General features: G+C 35.3%; 1 long non-coding RNA gene across 1 annotated transcript in view; it reads left to right on the top strand.

Moving 5' to 3' along the window:
- LOC136719209 (uncharacterized) overlaps positions 1–4,355 on the top strand; it is a 28,241-nt gene extending 23,886 nt beyond the window's left edge. Inside the window, exons 2-3 of the long non-coding RNA XR_010805384.1 lie at positions 961–1,037; positions 4,093–4,355. This is a non-coding gene — a long non-coding RNA (uncharacterized LOC136719209). The remainder of the gene's footprint in view (positions 1–960; positions 1,038–4,092) is intronic.
- The last annotated feature ends 15,844 nt before the right edge of the window (positions 4,356–20,199 follow it).

Below are 20,199 nucleotides of genomic sequence, written 5' to 3'. Positions count from 1 at the left end.
AATACAGATTTGATTAATTATTATCACCTTACAAAACATGTACAGTATGTATTTATTTATTTAATTTACACACACATACACTATAGTCTTTGTGTTGGTAAGTCCAATATCAAAATAGAGCTTTTCAATGTATTTAATGGGGAATCCCATTCCTGGCTTTAGTGATGCATTTGAATGATGCCCAGAGGAATACTGTGTCATTCGTGCAGTTTTCTGATTGCAATAAGAGAAATAGGTGTATGAAGTCATATCCTGATTCTGAGATCAAGTTAATCCCAGAGCTGTTCTATGGGATTGAGGTTAGACCTCTCAGCAGACAATGATACATTTTCAGCACTATTCTCCTTGAACCACCGTGTCACACTCCCAGATTTGTGACACTGTACAATTCAATCAATGCTGGCAGTACACTGTTGTCCAAAACAACAGTGGCAACCTATGCATAGCACTTGACCTCTGATATAATCCATTACAAGCAAAGGGGGAGGTTTTTCCCAATTAGATTTTTAATATAGGGTTGATATCTATATGATCTGTTACAGCTGAATATGAATGGTTTCCATAGTAATCACTTAGGCTGAATTTGTAAAAGGTGTTACTAATTACAGTAGGTATACCCCTGGATTTTCCCACATAAATATGACACATTTAAACTTGCATGGCACAAAATGATTCAACTACTAGGACAACCTAGGCATGCCGTGGGATTTTGATACAGTACCGTGTTACAATGCAATATAAGTTTGGCCTGCCATTTCTAAAACAATCATCGGTCACTGCCTGCAGCCAAGTGCTATGCAGATATACGGTATGCCTTGCTTGAGACACCTGTTGGTGGCCCTAATCTACATTGAGAAATCATGCCGATACCTTGGTATATTTGGTAATTTGCCAGACCTCCTAAGGGTGCCTTGTCTGAAGTGCAGATGGACTCCGACGGTTTTGGCTTCTGTCTTTCAGCACCATAAGGGCAAGCAATATGGAAGACCAGTCATACTAAGAGAGGTGGAACCTCATACACTGTTGAAGCCTACGAGGTGAGCAAAACTCATTGAATTAATTAAAAAAATATATATATTCTGGCTTTCTTGGGAGACTCTACCACCTAGTCTCATTTGAAGCTGTTTCTAAATAACATACAGTACACAGCTTCTCCTAGAATGACATAGCAAACAGCTCATTCGATTGTGGCTTTACAATGTAATTTAACACTGATTTAACACCAGAGCTTGGAAAAAAAACATACCAAAAAAACAAGCTTTGTGTTACTCTGTCTTCCAAATTCACAAACCCCTTCAACAGTGTTCAACGAATGCAATGTGAGATTATAAGGCAGTTTTAGATTCCTTATGTCCAGGCAGTTTAGTTGCAAAATGTGCAGTTTAGTGTAGATTCTTGATTGTGGGGGTGGGGGTTGCAACTAATCACCAGGTAACCTTTTTCCCCTCTCTGTTCCACAATTACTTCATGACAATAAATTATATTTCAGCCTAGCACTAAAGTTAATTTACTCATCAGGCTTTACATACAGGATTTCCACAGGAGATGATTTACAGCTGCTGTTTTCATGTTAATTCTGAATGTGTTTGTGATGCTTTTATTTTATCTTATTTAATTTTAAAACAGCATACATTAACACCAATGCATCAAGGGTTTGGGGCACTTTCTTAATACAATATCATGATTTTAATGTCACAGCTTTTCAAGTTTGGCTGTTTTAACCCAATGTAAAAATACAATAATATGTTTTCATACAATTGTTCCATATATAGTAGCTGATTAGAAGTGAAATGTCTTTGTATTTGTCCATGAAAAACATGTAAATGGATTTCTATATAAGAAATTAGCAGTGTTTCTAAATCTATACAAACAGAAAAATATATAATAAAACATCAGATCTGTGTATTATATGAACAGCTGAGAGAATTGTGTGTGTATATTATATATATATATATATATATATATATATATATATATATATATATATATATATATATATAGTTATATACACACACACACGCACACACACACACATATATATATATATATATATGAGAGAGAGAGAGAGATAAAGAGGAAGGAAGGAAGGAATGGCTTCAGTTTGAACATATTCATAGTTCTGTCATCATCTGCTTTCTTCACTGCCCCAGTGACCTGTGCTTCAGCAGGTGATGCTTTGGCTTTCTGCTGATTTATTAAAAATCTAATTTTTTTTACTGCTTCATTGCTTGTGCATACTCTCTAGGGTGCTGTCACATGACCAACATAATGACAATCTGTCTCTGTGCTAACATTTCTCTACTTTGGTTATTTATTTGATAAAGTGCAATGGCTTCCTTTTGTTGCCCTTAATCGGGGCTTAATGTCTTTACTTTGGGATCAATATACTTTATGAATTATTTTACTTGCTTCTATTTTTATGGTCTTTTCTCCTGATTATCATACGGAGTTTATTAGCTGGTGCTGTCAGTGTCTTTACCCTGTCATATGTTCCTTAGGTACAGTAAATATCACTCATGTTGTAATTAATATGCACACCCTCTGCACTAATTAAAATACAGACCCCTACAACCAGCTGAGGTTTCCTCACTAATTCCACAGTATCTTCATAATGAACTTGTTATAATGTGAACCTACCACTAAATATCATTTGTTGAAACTGAGAGACTGAAATCTAAATTAGTAGTAATACGATATGTGAACTTGTTAATACTGAGGGAAAAAAAGTATTTTTAATGACATTTAACTCTAATTATAGCTTAACTTTATCTTCACTTACTTAAAATAACTTGTACGGAGTATGTGGAGTGTTTAATTTAAAGCCCACTTAATGAATATAAGTTGTTCTAGAGAGTTGAAAGGATGGTGTTCTGGACAAAACTACTGGAGCTGATGTTTACTGTGAAATGATAAATAAATATTGATGATTGAGAAATCTCATATCAGAAGTACACATTTTCTAAGCAGACAAATTACAGAAAAAAAGAAAGGATCTGTCATGATGGATACCATTACCCTTTTCTAAACTGGCATTATAAGTAAACAATACAATGTAATAAAAATATATACAATTTGGCTGTACGAGTGCCTGCACTTACAAGAAAATAAAGGTGGCTCAAAATAATATTCAGTAATAAATAAGTGAAAAAAGTGAAAGTAAGTACGTGAAATTAAAAAGTGCAGTAAGCAAGTAAAAATAAAACATTTACCCCTGCACAAATTTCTTAAAATAATAAATATAACTTTTAATACTACCTGTTTTTAGAAATGGTAATAAAATGTACTATATTTTATAATTTTTCTGATGAAGGAATGTACACTGTGCAATATGCTTTAATTAATTGTGGTTGCTGTGCTTTCTGTCTGCTCAACCTGATTCCCAAAAGACTCTGCTTCTACAGCTAAGTCTGTTATAATTGTAGCTTCAATAATCTGGCAAACAGAAAAAAAGGTCAGGGATTAAATGGAAATGTCCTCCAAAAAGTCTTAAATTTCATTACTCTGTTTCTGCCACTAGTCTATGCTGTTGTATAACATTTTCCCCCCAACTCTTCATTGTGTCACTCTCTTCAATGACAGTTGTCTTTCCATATAACATCATACTGACCACATAGCAAGATCCCAGTTCACTGAAAGTTCATACTATCCAAGTGGACTTATTCACGTTACAGAAACTACAGAACTCTTACTATGCACAATATAATGTTTTTAAAGCAGTGTGTACATCTATGTATACATTACTACTCAAATGTTTTACAATACGCACGGTGCATCCCTAAAGCATTGTAGATGGTGCAGAAAACTGTGGATCTCTTGCCAACCTCCGATTATGTGGCTCATAGAGAGCACTCTTACCATTCATCTCCAGGGCTTGTGCGGATACATCACATGATGATGTCATCATTACAGCTTCTCACATCACAACACTTGAGAGCAGAATCCTGTGAGGTAGACACAAGAGCAGGGAGAACAGGGAACAGGTTTTAAGAAGAAAACCATAATCAGAATAAAAAGACTGGACAACCATTGAATATTTTAAATATGGTATTATAGGCTTGTGCCCTTTAATTATATATATTATTTATTTTTCAGCAAGGAAAGGGAAGGACGACAGGGAACATCTGGAGACCCTGCTCAAACTACAGGACAGATGCAGCATTGTCCATGTCCTACAATGGTCCTGTTAGAGAGTCTCCACCCTTTGCGGAAGACATTTCAGTGCCATGTTCATGTTGGTACTATTAAAGAAATACTCTGATATGAACCAATGTCCAATGTGTCACACTTTTGGTTCCTAGATGAAATAGGATTAAAACAGGTTTGACCTTATGGATTTAAATGGCTTAGGCAGGTGACAGTCTAACTGATCCTGTGGGGAATTATCATTTCCCCACATGAGAAATTAAGAAAGAGTACACTATGAAAAGACTGCTTACCATCATTTAACAAATTATAGAAGTCTTTGTAGAAGCCTTTTGATAAAACGTTTTTGGGAATGCCTTTTTAAAGAATTGTTCAGAACTACAGATATATTTGTAGCTAACAGATTCACCTTTGCATTGACAGGTCCTCTTATGCCTTTTCAGAATGTTTTGTCATTTGTTGACAAAGTTTTGGTTTACAAAGTGAGAAATTACCCCAAAAAGTTTAAGAGTTGCTTTATTTGATTTATTTATTTATTTTTGCATGACACTACAGCATATGTGGTCTAACTGCAAACTAATGAAGTTGTCTTTAATTTAGTTATAGTTTATTAATGTCAGAGATACTCGTCCATTAATCAACTTAAAACACAACTGTGTAGTGAAAGAAATCACTGAGCTTCCTTTGGTAATAAGATCACATGCATTTTAAAAGGCTGCCATTATCTCCATGGGTTTCCAAGCTGAAGTTAAAACTCTAAAAATGATTTTCATTCCAAACTCATTAATATGCAAAATTATTCAAATTAGATTGTAATTAAGCATCTACTCAGTAGAAAACCTTTTCATGATAATTTATGATAAACTCTGTAGCTGCTTTGATTGAGATTGATTTTTGGTGCTGAGAAGCTGTCATGAATACAAAACTGCACCTGAAAAAATATTTTTAAACACCTAACTTATTATTGCACAGATAATTATATAGTAATCATCTTTGGAGAATATTAAAAAGAAAAGCTTATAGACAGAACTCTGCAACCGACTACAACAGGCATAACCCACACTTTACCATGACTATATGTTTTAACTACTAGCTATTTATATATGCATGTATATAAAGAAAGGAAGAGACATTAATGCACACACATGGCCTACTGTTTATCTGCATTAAAATGAGTGCTTTTAAAACCAAAAACGTCTTCACCGGAACAACTTCAAAGTATTCTATTTCGGTTTCTTTTTCCAGCTCAGTGGTAGATATTAAATATCTTAAGCTTCATTTTACAACAGACAGATTAATAAGACGTACTTAATCAATACATAATACATCAGATTGCATTTCCCTCACAATCTAAATAAATTGCTATATTATGGAATATTATTAAGTTGGCATAACAATTCTCGCTACCCCTCAGTCGGTACTCCCATTAAATGTTCTGTGAGTCCTTCAGAGAAATACACAACGCGATGCCTTGGGAACAATTAATTTATGCCTTCTGTACAAAACAGTCTGTAAGAGGAAGAGAAAAAAAAAACATATGTGTACGCATGGCTTACAGAATATACTTTTCAATGAAAGGCACACAGGGAACCAATGGGATTTTGCATTTATTTTTTCCAGAGCAGGTCTCAATAACTCACTGGAGACTTTCATCACTGGTGTATTAAAAGGGACTGCTAACACATGCGGTAACTACTGTACATACACTAATGGTATATAATGCTGTGTTTATGATCTAATAGGTCTAAAATAAAGACATATTATTGTGTAGCTATTGAAAGGGCAACTTTAATAAGGAATAATGACATGGGTCTAATCTCCTCAGACCTAGCTGTTTTGTATGCATGGGTGTTGTAAGAAAAACTAAGACTTGCTCTACGAGAGCGAAGGTGATCTACATTTAACTTAGATAGTAGCACCATTGAGTTTCCCTCTGTTGTATAATGCAGGCTTATTCTGAGGAGAGAAAAATTGACATAAGCCTTTTTGACCCAGAGGGAACATACTTCAAAAAGGATTTTTTTCACAGAGTTTACACTGGTGTGAGACTCACATAGGCCTGCAACTCTCTTCATCTATTCTCTAGACTGTGTTCTCTGTGTGGAGAGGTGGGACCAAGAAGGGGAAAAATAGATGCAAATGATAAAACAAAAAAACCCTCTGGGATATAGTATGCATAGTTCTTTTTTCCTAAGCACAAAAATAAGAGGGGAAGGTCAGATAGCATGGATATGATCTAAATTTATATATTTTTAAAATTAATTCATTGCGCAAAGTCAAACTCTAATTTCTACAATTCTGCACCGACTTTGTGCAGCAGAACAATACAGTGCTTCTCTTAAAGTTACATAAATAAGAATGCACAATAAACATGGCAGAGAGAATACAATATGTACTTTAAGAGGTATACTATTAAATTACATCTTGATTATTTACATTAATTACCTCTGAGGGGTACAAATTATATAGACTGAACAAATACAAAATCATTATTTCTTCCCTTAATACATTTAAATAGCTGAAGATTTGTGAAGTCGTCAAGCAAAGACTACAAAGAGGTACACGGAGCCTTCGCACATCACACAATTATTATCTTACAACAATATATTTTTAAATTATGCGAATTTTGCCAACCATCTTTTCATTAAATTAATTTAATTGGATTAATCATGAGCAACTTAGCATACATTAGTCTCATACTTCATACTTTCAAGGCTTAGTGAATGACACAGCAGGAAATTTTACCTGCTGCTCATTCAGGCATGCCATCGATATTGTTAGTCAAACATCATCATCTTGAGTCTCTGCTTGTACTTGTAGGACAATTTCAGTGAGTTAAGGTTAGTTTATTTTTCATTTGTTTGTTTGTTTTTAATAATCTTAGCTTTAATAACCTGCATTAATGAAGGCAGTCAGAAAACATACAGAGATACAGAGCAAGGGCCTGTGCTGTGACACTCCTTCGTCACACTAGAGATGATGACCCGATGGAGCACAAACCACATGGAGTGCTGGCTAATCCAAACTATGTCCCCACCAGGTGTTAGGAATGTTCTGCTGCTAAAACATGACAGCACTGCCATCAATTTTACTCCAGCATGGGTTCTTGCTAGTCTGCAGTTAAATCCTGCAAGGTGAATATAGCTTCCCTCTCCTCCCAAATCATCCCCAGCATACGGGCAATACACATCTTTGTTTGAAAACACATACCTATGGGTATTTTGTTCTCTGTCCCTCTATAATCTCAGGGTTTAATGTTATTGCAACTCATCTTCCAATTATTATATTTAAAGGTTGGGGGGAAAAAAGGTCAAGCTCTTACTAGCAGTCAGAGAGCAGTCAGGAGTGATTCCTTCATCTCTAATGTGCTGCCATGCCTTCTACCTTAATTGTACTGGAGTCTTTAATAACAGTTTAAACACTCCACATGCATACAGAATGATTAGAGATATAACCTTAAAAAAACATAGAGGCTGCTCTGTTGGAAATTTAAATCAAATGTTTATGTGTGTTTTCCAAATAAATGTAGTTGGAATAACCAATAGTCTCTTGTTTTTCATACACCCTATTTGTAATCAGTAATTGTTACTCAGGTCATCTCTACAACCCATGCACCAACAGGGGGAACATGGAGTCAATGCAGACATGTCCTGTGAACAGTGTACAGACCACTGCCCACAGAGGAGCTCAAGCCACAAATTGACAACTGACACAGCTCCCACTTATAACACTGCAGGCTCCAACCCCCCCAATCCCGTGGACGCTGGGCCAATCACGCATCATCATTTATAATAACAGGACAGGGCAGATTCAAACCTGTGTTCCAAGCACATTCCTCTCACACTGAGCCCCGGCAGAGCCCCTTGTTTGTTATTATTACACACACTGATTTATTTTGAACAGATCCATACATTGATAGGGTTACATGAAGACAGCATGCACTCCCTCCTGCCATCCCTTTATCACCTTCTACAAGCGCTGCATGAAAGCTTGGCATGGGGACCGCTAAAAGCTGATGGTTCTAGTTGCTCCTGCATGTACTTTGTCACAATGATTTGTGATTCTTCACCGTGCAATGGCAGGGATGTAACAGCCGTACAAGGTTACTGTTAGTGCTGATGACCATGCACACCCGATGCATTGTCTCACTATGTTAATTGGCTAGTAGCCTTCATCTGTGCGACACGATTCAAACAAAAACTGTGACATTCAATTTCTCCCACTTCTGGCATCTTTGACACTACATGCACTAAGATTGTAGGGGAGCTCCATTACTGCTTTTTAATTATTTTTAGTATTATTTAATTGCTATATTTAAGGCATAGTATAAAAACCCATTAAGGGACTTCTTTGTCAGATGCTACTGGGTACCTGAGTGAACTATACAGTAATGTTATCTGATGTTGATAGATATAATGGGGAATGTACTGCATATATAAAGCACATAAAAGAATGTGGTTAAGCCAAGCACTGATGTTAAGAGCTTTTTGCATGCTCTTACTATGAGAGATTTTATGTAAGTGAAAACCTGTTAATTGAGTCCTGTCAGTCCTGGAGAGATTTAAACCACATCCAGGTTCTGTTCGGTGGTTAAGTGTTTTGCTTGTTTGTTTATAACATATCAGTTCTTGTTCTGGGTACAATTACACATTTTACGAGATACATCATTGAATATTCTGGCAGTCCTTGTTCACTTAAGATGAACCAAGATTAGAAATCAATGGATGGACAGTCAAAGGTTTACACATCCTCTGTCTTACCTCGTTTTAATTAACTGGAATGTACAGTGTCTCCTAGGCTGAATCAGTTTTCAAAATATACCACTGATAAAGCAGAATAGGTTAATTAAAATGTGTATTAAACTACATGATTCACAGAATAATATAAGTGAAGGATGTGAATACCTTAGACTACAACTGTATGGGCAGAAAAGCGGTTCAGGAGGCTAACTCAAATCCAGGCAACAATTGGGGATCTTCAAGCAACTCTGGTATCATAGGAATACAGCATATCCAAGACTACTACTGCATGAATCATGTCTACGGCAGAGATCTGTGAACAAGCATCTCCAGAAGTGGCAAGATAAAAAGAAAAGACTGAATGAATCCCAAGTCAATTGGAACCATGCTTTGTAGTTGGATGAAACAGACACTGATTTTTTTGAACAAGCACACCACTGGTATGTTTACCGCAGAACAGGTGAAACTTATGTCAAGGAGAATGTCATCCTCTCTGTGAGGAAGATCTGTTTAGCTTTGGGGCTGTTGTTATTTCTGGTGCCCTTGTTACGATTGAGGGATATTTAGTTTAGTTAGCCCTTGGTCAAACGTGGACTTTCCAATGATCCAAAGCACATGTCCGCATCTAGGAGCAGATCTGCAGAGCTCAATCCAATAGAGCATTTGTGGTCTGAATGGAGCATGTAAGTACCCAGCAGCAACATATAATATATATATATATATATATATATATATATATATATATATATATATATATATATATATATGATTTTATCATGTTGCTGTACAACAAAAGCCAACTCTACTGTGTTGGTTCTTTCAGTGCCTGAATGGATTTCAATGGAGCTGCAAGTACTATTCAGGAAACTTTTCTTTTAGATTGTTAAGGTTCACAAGTATGAGGAGACATTTTTCACAGCCAACAAGACAGTTTAAGACATATCCTCAAACATAGGTATACTTTCTTTACATTATGTCCTATGTTTTGTACCACAAATAAAACTGATTCTGTCACTTTTACTACCAATCCTCAGGTAAGAATACCATTTACCTGATTTAGGTAACATCTAATGACAATAAAGAGTTAAAACAAAATATACAATTAGTGCTAAACACAGTGTCTGGGGTCAATGAATTTTAATTTGATATTTGAAGACCCCAAAACACCCAAATGCATCTATAATGTCATTATTGTCTGCCTTTTCATGCATTTAAATCTAGCTTTGCATTACAAAAACAAACAAACAAACAAACAAACAAACAAACTAACTAAAAACACACTGCAGTGATAAGATTGTGTTGCAGTTCAATATCTGATTCTGTCACAGTCCAGAAAACCAAAGAAGATCAGGGCAAAAAAGAACACTGCATTTAAAAAAAAATGTTAAATTATAGCCACACTGGTGCTGGCCTCCCTCTTTGTGAACTAATTGGCTCTCCTGGAGGGGCGGGTAATTGTACCTGACTACACGAGCTGTCCTGAAGCTCCCCTGGAAAGCTCCAGTAAGCTTCCAGTGTTAGCAACCATCAAGGATTTCACAGGTCAGGCGCTGGATCGATACAGCTAAAAGCAGCAGGGACTGGTAATGTCGACAGCAGGTTTCAGAAAATGCTGTAAGTGCCAGTTTGTTTCCCTTCATGCAGCTGCTCAAGACAGCTTAATTAACCCTCGGAAAATACAATTTATCCAGAGGCTTCATGGGTCTAAACTCGGCCTTATTGGAGGACTGATGGCAGAGATAGCTGGCAGCTTTGAATTCCCATTTCTCCCTTTAATGCTATTACAGTTAGGAAACAAAGAAAACATGTTTTTCGAAGAAGTGTTCTTCTTATCCTAAAGAGCAGGCTGCTGGAGGCTTGAGGAGAGGCCGTTTTGTGAGAACCCACATGTGATTTCAGCTAGATTTGGGCCCAGCAGGGGCACTGATCAGTCATGTCCTGGGCTGCAAGTGTGTGAAAGGAAGCCATCTCCCACTGGTCTAAACGCTTCCCTACATCGGCCAAGATGTTCTCTTGTTAGTTGTCTATTTTTACTGTCCTGTAATACCACACAGCCTAGAAAAGTGCACAGAAGGTCAAATACTACTAACCCCCCTTACAAAGTTATGTTTAGTTAAGTGAAACATGTGTTTGGCTCGATAGTACTGCAGACATTAGCGATTTCATGTTAAAATCTGTATTTTGTACCAGTTCAAACTAAACCATTCATAATGTTATTGAATTAACAGAAAGTAAACATTGGCTTTCTCTACATAGCTATATTCCCATTGTAGACCGTAGATAAATAAACAAACAAATCCTCAGTTGCAGAAGAACATATCTTTTCCAAAAAGTGTCAAAGACCCCTTTAAGAACAAGTGAGTTATGAATATAGGAACCTATATAGGATATAGGAAAAAATAATAATGTGCAGAAACTTTAAAACACAAACAGGGTGTGTAATTCTTCACCAATTTATCACCATTTTATTTTTGATTTACTGGTGTTAATTTATTGGAGTACAGCTATGGAGTACAGGTGTCCATAGCAAAGCTGAAAATATATTACAACAAGGTAATTAGTTTTGAATAACTTAAATGGTATCTAAAGTATATGTGAAGTGCCAATTTTACATAAACAAGATGATTTAAAGAAGGTACCCACGATTTATTTTAGTTTCTTATTGTTTTCTCATTCTATTTAAGTTGATGGAGAAAGAATATTATGCGTACAAATGTGAGCAATCCCACTGACCACAATGCAAATTACCAGCAGCACCATCACCCGGTGTGAAAAATAAGCCAGTTATGATCTTGGACAGCAGAGAGATTATGTTATGGCCTATAATGATGCATACAAAAGAAGACGCAGATGAGGAAAGGAACCAAGGAAGGCTAATAGCTATCCTCCCCGTTTATGACCGCACATAAAGTGTTTCATGCTGGGTAGAATAAATTAAATTAATTAAAAGATGCTTGAATGCTTTATAGCATTTTAACTGGGTGTTAGCTTTAAGAAGCACTGCTTTTGTCTGATCCACTTTGTAACACTCCACCTTTTATTCCAACTTAATTATTTAAATCGACAGTTTTAAGTACATTCAAGCTGTACCTCCTTGTACTGTGGTATTGTGTTAGAAAGTGAACTATTACACTTTATTGATTGTATTTTCAAAAAGAAGTCAAGCTACATTACGATATTGTACATTTGTATATGTACTCCACTGATTTAATACCTAGACACAATCCATGTTAATGGCATTATGTATGTTTTAATTTCAGGCTTTAAGAAGTGAAAAAATACCTGCTAGGCTATATCTAATATTTTTATGGCTGAGAAAGTAATAAACCTAGTTTAACCTATTTAAAATGAGATAAAGAACAACTAAATGTTATTCTAGGGCCTTCAGAGCTCAAGGCAGTTGCACATCAAATTTCAGCCTAATCACCTGTCAAAGAAACAAGCTTTTTGTTTACTTTTTGAAAACTTTTATTTTGATGTATTATGTATGAATATACAGTTAGGTCCATAAATATGTGGACAGTGACACAATTGCCATTATTTTGGCTCTGTACACCACCACAATGAATTTGAAAGGAAACAATAAAGATATTCTTTAAGTGCAGACTTTCGTCTTTAATTTGAGGGTAGTTACATCAAAATTGTGTGAATGGTGTAGGAATAACACCCATTTTTATATGTGAACCCCCCCAATTTTAGGGTCTCAGAAGTATTTGGACAAACTAACATAATCATGAATTAAATTGTGAGTTTCAATACTTGGTTGCAAATCCTAAATATATATATATACACACACACAATATATATATTTGTACTGAATTTATAATCCCAATCATTACATTTACGAAACAAAATGATGGCATGTGAATATGCAGTGCTACCAGATTCCATTCATATATGGTCTCACTGTCTTGATGTTTTGTCTCACCCATTGTTCTTTCTGAGATACATCGTATTATGAAAACAAAATTCACAAATCAGCATTGTGTAAAAAAAAATCAAGAAAAACAAACAAACAAACAAACAAACAAACAAAAGCATAAAAGCATTGGCTGCGTGACAACAAATAAAAAACGGTTTGGGTCGGCATTAAAATACAAACCAAAGCTTAACAAAGATTCACTGCTTTGAATAGAACTACATTACTCCAAGTAGTATCATTATAAATAACAACGTGTAGCAGTAATTAGGACATTTGTTTCACTTGGCCATATGTTATTGTATCGTTTTTTCCCTACTGGTAAACCTTAAAATACATTAAGAATAATACATTCATTATACATTGCAGAGGTCCAAACACCTCTTGACAGCTAAAAGCATTTTCTTCATCCAAGGACAGAAACTTTAATTGATTAGCAGAGCTATGTTCATAGCTCTTTGCAATGGGACCAGATTTTTTTCTTTTACAAACCTAGCTATTTGTTAGGCAGCCTGGAGTCCTTCACCTGCAACTGCCATGGTCACCATTTCTTTCAGATAATAAGATTCAACATTTAAATAATGTGTGTTTTAACTAAATATACAATTAAGAAAATATGATTCCCAAAGACTAGATAATAACCACCAGTTGCCATTAAAGAACACATCTTTCTTCCAAGGAGACACCCATCCAAAAAATACACTTTTTCCTGAAAAACCAAACCAAACAAGGAGATAGAATTTACTTACAACCTTGAAAATAAGAACAAAATCTATCAATGTTTGTTTTATTAGGCAGAAGGACTCATCCTTTCCACCTAAGTACCAGTCACATTATATACAAACTAATTTTCCAATGAGCATTAAATAAATGAAATCCAAACCTACTATTCAGTCACATTTTTAATCATTAGTCTGGTGGAGTTTTTTTTTCATTCTAATTATCTATCCTTTAAACCCATGTTTTCAATGTCCTTTAAAAAAAAAAAAAAAAATCTTTAACATAAAGCACAAAAGAAGGTCTTGCATCTTGATTCCTACAGCTGAGATTTTTTATCCCTAATGGATTTCAGCAAATGCCCTCCTGTGCCAAGTTATTTTTCCAGAAAGGCTCGATTAGATGAACCACTCAAGTAGGTCGCCATAGTAATATAATGAAAGTGTCACGGACTCGCACATTTATATAAGACAATTGGTTTATTTTATCTGAGATAAAACAAGGAAAAGTAGTGAGCTGAACCAACGTTAACCTGCCATCCCTCTATTACACTTTTTTAAAATAGATTTTTTGCCTTGTTAGTTTCTTTTAAATTTTTTCAATGCAACTTCAAAATGCCCCTATTGTTTTGTAAAATTTTCCATTTTTATTATGAGGGGCAAAAAGAGATATGAATCCGTTTTCTGCAGATGATTCAACCACATGATTTGATTTTTTTTTGTAAGATTGAAAAATAAATAAATAAATCCAAGGTTAAAGTATTAAAGCACAACAAGGGTTATGCTGCTAGAAAACTCAAGGAGGCTGGGAAGATACTGGTAATTAATTCCACTGGTTAATTAATGGGGAAAATTCATATATATTAAAAGCACAACCTTTTGTTTGTTTTAAAATTACATTAGTTGTGAATATAGTCATATACTGGGATGCACTACACATGAGTATGAGAGGGATACCCGACAGAGGAGTTTATTCAAATGGTTTATTGCTAAAGCTTTCAAAATATCTACATAACAATGTATAAGGCATCATTATAGCTTTTTTATCTATACAATTAAGTACATATATATGTAAATGTTTTTATACCAGTACAATGTTTTTAAAGCAAACAGATATAAGAAAGGATTACACATATGGGAATTAGCTTGGAGGGAAAAATATTATTTTATTGACCCAAGTAAATTTCAGTGAATTCAAGAAACAGAAACACAGACAAAGAACAGCAGTCATAACAAGACAAAAGGCAGGAACAAAAACTGCCCTGAAAAAAACCTTTTTTGATTTTCTGATTACAAAAACTGTAAAACATCTGGGGTACAGATGTGGTGTATTTTAATGTTGAGAGGCCATAATGTATAATGGCTGACACTTAATTGTACTAACCAGAATAGCAACCAGTGTGTGGATAACAAAATGATACGACTCTGAGAGGCTCCTCGGATCATAACATCTAACTAAGAAAAATCCCTTGACAATGAGTCCCAAGTCAAACAAAATTCAAGCGGGAACACAAGTGCTTGTAATAGAAAACTACGGTCTGATGAGCAACTGGTCCAGTGCCTTTAAAGACAATACTGGCTGAAAAAAGACAAAACAGCACCTGCTGTCAAGCTAGCTAGAGTTGTAAAATACAAAATGTCACGTAAAAAGATATTGCCTCAATTATGACCCCAAAATAATCTCCTTGAGGCACAGGGGCTTGAAAATTCAACACACTGCTTATTGCATATTGAATTAAAGAACAATGCTCATGGTAAAAAACATGTGCCGGGGCATGAAGGGGCAAATGTTTTAAATGAGTGACTGTGTGTCAAGCGTTGTCCACATCATTCAGATGGGCCAGTGTCTGCCAAGTTAATCAAATTCATGGTTTACTAAAAGAGCCACTAAACCTTCCTGCATTGTGGGGACATCTGAAGCAACTGTCCAGTCATACAGCATATCATAGTCAATGTATATGCATAAACTCATTCAATTATATATTAATTTAGTTTTCTGAAGGCTGCAATCCCATCGTCTTAATAACTGATAACTACAGCATTTTACATTGTTAATTTCATATACCCAAAAGAACAAGAATTGGATGAATGCTAAACACGTATCGCTTTAACAGCTTACCTGTAGTTTTTAATAACTATTAATGTGAATCACACTAATCCCAGACCCGTCAGGCCCCAATGATAATAATGAGGTCTGTTAGTTCGGGGGTTAAGAATGATGAAAAAGATCTTATGCAAAAATTATTTCAAAGCAAACGTTGGGCCTTGAGCTACAAAAAAAAAATAAAAAAAATGACAAGGATGGTTATTTTCAAAAGGTGACGATTTTTGCTAAATCAATTTTTAAAACATATTAAAAGGCTGATTAATATGTTTTGACTTGATAGCCTTTTTGAATGTGGAAAGAAAAGAAACAAGGGCTATGTCAGATTCAGAACACGAATAGGTTTCAGAAAATACTCGGCAAACCTCTAGAACAAAGCAAATTACAGTTCAGTAACTTCACGCCCCCAATTTCTGCACGGAGAGCAACATCAAGGAAACAGATATGACTAAATTATGTTTAGTTTAGGGTTTTACATTTCAATTTAGCCTCAGGCTTTCGAGACATTAAGGCCTTAATCTAAATCCTGGTCAGTGTATGCTCCCAAGAGCATAAATGAGGGTTTATTAGCATCTCAGTGGTTGCCTCAGTAATGACATAACAGTTGCTCATTACTGGTCATTAGATTCATATTACATTTATTTGCAATAGCAATACATCTTATATTCATACTTCAGTAGAAAACAACTGTAGTGGTGTGACACCTGCTGTAGAGGAAAAACAGCGACAGTACATCATTTGAATAGAGAGAAGAAGAAAAGGACCCTGTGCAAGGATTGTGAATTTGTCCAGTCTGAAATGTATATACAGTACTGAACCAACTGTCTATGGGTAAAAGGCAGGAATAATCTGATTGTTAACCCACATACAATGTTTTAAATAATTCAATTTACTACCAAAATGCAATCTTCGCTTAGTCACAGCCTTCTTAAAAAAATACCAATGTATTTTATTAGGGCCTAGCATAAGACTAGTAATGATGTCTAAGGCAAAGTTCACAGATCATCCTGATTGAGAAGGTCTTCAGACATGCATTCCCTCCTTCCATTTCTTTACATTGCAATAGTGTAAAAAATAATTCTATACTAAAATGATTTGCTGAAACTAATCTTTTATATTAAGAAATAAAATATATATAGCACTATATAGTTGTTACTCTTTGTTATTTAATAACTCCAGTGTGGGGGACACCAAATATCACGACACCAGTTCAACAAGTGAACTCTGACCCTTAACACAAATATTTAATGATGTTTAAGGCAAAGAAACTCTATGGCATCTAACAAAGCAAACACCAATGCAGAAAGAGAAGAGTAAATGCAAATTACAAAACAAAACAATTAATTATGTAACACACATTATGTAACTGCAGTAACAACCCTGATTAACGTTGGAACCCTCACTGATTTTCAGAATATAAAGAGAAGGGAAGGGAGAGAGAGAGTCAAATAAGGACATTATTACCTGTAGATTTTAAATAAGAGTTTTATATACAATACTAAATATTTCATTTTATATTCAGTTCCAAAGTGAACATATCCTAGCATATAATAGTATTATTAAGTTCTATGGCAAATTACTCGTCTGATAGATATCTTGAAATACACTGTAAATGCCTATGAATTCTGCCTGCGCGGGCTGGAACCTGAGCTGAGTGGTACTAGAAACTAGGTATTAAATCATTTTTCTCACCACTTAAATTTTCTCAAGGAAAACGTGTGCAATAATACACTTCACTGCTAACACTTTACTAATACACATATAAATAATGTCACAACTTGAACACAGCAATACTTTGGTTTATATGGTAAATATTCTAAATGTGTTGATAATAGCATTTTATATAACTTCTGCACAAGCCTCTGACAGAAATCTCTTCTAATTTTCATAATCTTGAGGTATAATTACATTAAATTGATGCTGTATTATTGTGAAGTAGACAATTCTGACATCCCTCTGGTTAGAACAGTTTTTTTTTTCTAAATTAGGGCTTTTAAACTCATTTAACTTCATGTGAATAAAAGTTAACATCATAAGCGATGTCAGCTGCAGCCCAGACATTTTTTTGTTCAAAAAAACATTTTAAATGTTAATACTCTGAACTTGCCATGAGGATTGTAATGATGTACATCCAAAGACCTTAATCACTCAGAAGAACCTGCAAAATTATACCTGCTTGTCATCCATATCGAGTATCTATTACTCATGGACATAGCACATTAACTGACTCATTATCTATTTCAAACCATATGGACTTGGGTTTGGGTGGGTCATACCGATGCTATCCTGAGGTGATCTGCCTAATTATTACAATTATGCAATCTCAATCATGGGGCCAGTTATAGAAAATGGTGCCGTGGCCTTTTCAAATTGGTGTCAATATACCCAGACAATGACTGAGATGGGTGATGTGCCCTGTAGCTGTTACAAATCCCTAGGTGATAACATGGTAATTACTTGAAAAAGTTTTGAGAAAGTGCAAATATCTAGAGCTGTGGGCTGCTTTACATAATGAGCCCGGAACTACAGTGTAACTTTTTAACCTCTCATTTCAAAATAAAGTGAAAACCACAGAATGCAGAGGAGATTCAGTATAGCAAGTGTCTCATTAAGAAAGTACCAAATAGTTGATTTGGCCACACCTAATGTTTTTGCTATCTCTCAGATTGGTTTGTTTTGATTTCTAATGCAAAACTGAAGGCAAAATGCCCCGAGAACAAGCAGGAACTAAAGACAGCTGTAGTGCAGGCCTGGCAGAGCATTACCAGGGAAGATAACTATGTCTATGGGTTTCAGACGTCAGGCAGCCATTGACTGCAAAGGATTTGCAACCAAGTATTGAAACTCACAATTTAACTCATGATTATGTTAGTTTGTCCAAATACTTTTGAGACCCTAAAATTGGGGGGACCACATATAAAAATGGGTGTAATTCCTACACTGTTCACCCAATTTGGATATACCTACCCTCAAATTAAAGATGAAAATCTACACTTAAAGCACATCTTGACTGTTTCCTTTCAAATTCATTGTGGCGTACAGAGCCAAAAGGATGTTAATTGTGTCACTGTCCAAATATTTATGGACCTAACTGTATATACACACATACACACATTCTCCTTCAGAAATATAGAACAGCTTGCAAAGTCCTTGAGTCCTTAAATTAGGCCCTTAGGGGACAAGCAGATCAATATGCTCCCTGCAGATAAGTGCATTTGTACTAGAAAATAAGTAAATGGGAGTTTTTCTTTCTCTTAAATAAAAAACAAGAAACAACAACAATATTCCATAAAGGGCAGCAATATCTAACAAAAGCCATCATTAGTTATTTTTATTTTTTCTTAGCACACACCCTTATCCAGGGTGACTTGTAACAATTGTTACAATATAGCACATTGTTTTATACATAAAATTATCCATTTATACAGCTGTTTTTTGTGGCGAAATGTAGGTAAAATACCTTTCTCATGGGTACAATAGCAGCATCATTCACCTGGGATTGAATCCGCTCAGGAGTCCAGAGCCCTGACCACTGCCCCACACTGCTGCACAAGTTACAGGATCATTCATACGAATACTGAACTGGAAAAAACATTGTGATGTCAGAAAAATAAAGGGATACCAGAAGAAACATACACAATTCTTAAACAATGCTATGTATGGAGATGCCTTTTTTCAAAATAAACAGATGGGTGATTTCTTATTATTGTATATCATCATATTTTTAGAAATACAATATTTTTTTACTTTTAAATACCTGTAACATTGTATCTTATCTAGAGAATCATCAAAAATCATTTGCATACCATGACGCAGGAAGGGATTTATAGGCACAAGACATAAAATGTATATTATTTAACCTAGCTGTATATACTACACATGCTGTGAGTTTAAAAAACATGAACCTGGTGTACTAATTGAAACAACTGTGCATGGATATCCTTGGTTAAGATTGTCTATACAGAAGTGTATGATTTTAATATATTTAAAGATATTGAGCGCACACACACACACACAAATCAATGTGAATGATTATTTTTAACTGAGCCTATATGAGAGAAGCAAATATTCCACTCATCCCTTCATACTACTTAGTACACCTGTGGCTCCTAAATTACTACAACATATACAACTAGTTCATGTCTTGCTGTGAGCTTGCTGTGTGGCTTACATTTATACCACATGCTGGGAATATTCAGAAAGTGGTTTACTGCCAGTCGATCACCCCTCAGTACTGCCATTGAGTGTGGCAGAAGCACTGGGTTGTCTTCTGCCAACTCCCAGATACAACAAGAACACTCAAGCGGCTAGTCATGAGAACTGTCATGTGAACTGGAAGCTGACATGCTTTCTGTCTACACAGCCTTGGAAAAAACCTTTCAGCTGTTATGTTCACTTTCACCATCTTCTCATCTTCATTAATTCATACACATATGCATATATGAGCAATTATGGTACTCTTTAACCACCTCCATTTCTAATTACAGCAATTAGTTTGAAGGAAACTTCATTTTCAATACTTTGTTTTCCATGCTAGTTAAAAAGATCAAAACACTTGGCTATAAATATGGATAACCC

The sequence above is a fragment of the Amia ocellicauda genome, chromosome 23, assembly GCF_036373705.1.
Source record: "Amia ocellicauda isolate fAmiCal2 chromosome 23, fAmiCal2.hap1, whole genome shotgun sequence".
NCBI lineage: Eukaryota > Metazoa > Chordata > Actinopteri > Amiiformes > Amiidae > Amia > Amia ocellicauda.
Note: the sequence above shows the minus strand (reverse complement) of the source record. Positions and strands in the feature narration are given on the sequence as shown.